Raw genomic sequence first — 2,500 nt, 5'->3', positions numbered from 1 at the left:
TTTGTGACTTGGTGGTGATTTTGGTGAAAAACGAAAATGTTGGTTTTGGAAAACTGGCTGGACTCAATCCTCACAAATGCCTTCAAAGTGATGTGGGAGAAGTTTGGGATCAAAAGGAATTGATCTTGACATGGTTGGTGCATAGCAAAGTTCATGATTTTGGTGTTTTGGCTTGATTTTGTGGCTTGGTGGTGATTTTGGTGAAAAACGAAAATCATGGTTTTGGAAAACTGGCTGGACTCAATCCTCACAAATGCCTTCAAAGTGATGTGGGAGAAGTTTGGGATCAAAAGGAATTGATTTTGACATGGTTGGTGCATAGCCAAGTTCATGATTTTGTGGCTTGGTGGTGATTTTGGTGAAAAACGAAAATGTTGGTTTTGGAAAACTGGCTGGACTCAATCCTCACAAATGCCTCCAAAGTGATGTGGGAGAAGTTTGGGATCAAAAGGAATTGATCTTGACATGGTTGGTGCAATGCCAAGTTCATGATTTTGTGACTTGGTGGTGATTTTGGTGAAAAACGAAAATGTTGGTTTTGGAAAACTGGCTGGACTCAATCCTCACAAATGCCTCCAAAGTGATGTGGGAGAAGTTTGGGATCAAAAGGAATTGATCTTGACATGGTTGGTGCAATGCCAAGTTCATGATTTTGGTGTTTTGGCTTGATTTTGTGGCTTGGTGGTGATTTTGGTGAAAAACGAAAATCATGGTTTTGGAAAACTGGCTGGACTCAATCCTCACAAATGCCTTCAAAGTGATGTGGGAGAAGTTTGGGATCAAAAGGAATTGATTTTGACATGGTTGGTGCATAGCCAAGTTCCATGATTTTGGATTTTTGGCTTGATTTTGTGACTTGGTGGTGATTTTGGTGAAAAACGAAAATCATGGTTTTGGAAAACTGGCTGGACTCAATCCTCACAAATGCCTCCAAAGTGATGTGGGAGAAGTTTGGGATCAAAAGGAATTGATCTTGACATGGTTGGTGCATAGCCAAGTTCATGATTTTGTGACTTGGTGGTGATTTTGGTGAAAAACGAAAATGTTGGTTTTGGAAAAGTGGCTGGACTCAATCCTCACAAATGCCTCCAAAGTGATGTGGGAGAAGTTTGGGATCAAAAGGAATTGATCTTGACATGGTTGGTGCATAGCCAAGTTCATGATTTTGTGACTTGGTGGTGATTTTGGTGAAAAACGAAAATGTTGGTTTTGGAAAAGTGGCTGGACTCAATCCTCACAAATGCCTTCAAAGTGATGTGGGAGAAGTTTGGGATCAAAAGGAATTGATCTTGACATGGTTGGTGTATAGCCAAGTTCATGATTTTGGTGTTTTGGCTTGATTTTGTGGCTTGGTGGTGATTTTGGTGAAAAACGAAAATCATGGTTTTGGAAAACTGGCTGGACTCAATCCTCACAAATGCCTTCAAAGTGATGTGGGAGAAGTTTGGAATCAAAAGGAATTGATCTTGACATGGTTGGTGCATAGCCAAGTTCATGATTTTGGATTTTTGGCTTGATTTTGTGGCTTGGTGGTGATTTTGGTGAAAAACGAAAATCATGGTTTTGGAAAAGTGGCTGGACTCAATCCTCACAAATGCCTTCAAAGTGATGTGGGAGAAGTTTGGGATCAAAAGGAATTGATCTTGACATGGTTGGTGCATAGCCAAGTTCATGATTTTGGTGTTTTGGCTTGATTTTGTGGCTTGGTGGTGATTTTGGTGAAAAACGAAAATCATGGTTTTGGAAAAGTGGCTGGACTCAATCCTCACAAATGCCTCCAAAGTGATGTGGGAGAAGTTTGGGAGCAAAAGGAATTGATCTTGACATGGTTGGTGCATAGCCAAGTTCATGATTTTGGTGTTTTGGCTTGATTTTGTGGCTTGGTGGTGATTTTGGTGAAAAACGAAAATCATGGTTTTGGAAAACTGGCTGGACTCAATCCTCACAAATGCCTTCAAAGTGATGTGGGAGAAGTTTGGGATGAAAAGGAATTGATCTTGACATGGTTGGTGCATAGCCAAGTTCCATGATTTTGGATTTTTGGCTTGATTTTGTGACTTGGTGGTGATTTTGGTGAAAAACGAAAATGTTGGTTTTGGAAAAGTGGCTGGACTCAATCCTCACAAATGCCTTCAAAGTGATGTGGGAGAAGTTTGGGATCAAAAGGAATTGATCTTGGCATGGTTGGTGCATAGCCAAGTTCCATGATTTTGGATTTTTGGCTTGATTTTGTGACTTGGTGGTGATTTTGGTGAAAAACGAAAATCATGGTTTTGGAAAAGTGGCTGGACTCAATCCTCACAAATGCCTTCAAAGTGATGTGGGAGAAGTTTGGGATCAAAAGGAATTGATCTTGGCATGGTTGGTGCATAGCCAAGTTCCAAGATTTTGGTGTTTTGGCTTGATTTTGTGACTTGGTGGTGTGCCAAGAATCATGAAATTTTCAAAGTGGTGGTTTTTGAGTTTTGTTGGTTGGAAAGTGTCACAAATGCATGCAGAA

The sequence above is a fragment of the Phaseolus vulgaris genome, chromosome 10 (genome assembly GCF_051622355.1).
Source record: "Phaseolus vulgaris cultivar YP4 chromosome 10, ASM5162235v1, whole genome shotgun sequence".
Lineage (NCBI taxonomy): Eukaryota > Viridiplantae > Streptophyta > Magnoliopsida > Fabales > Fabaceae > Phaseolus > Phaseolus vulgaris.
Note: the sequence above shows the minus strand (reverse complement) of the source record.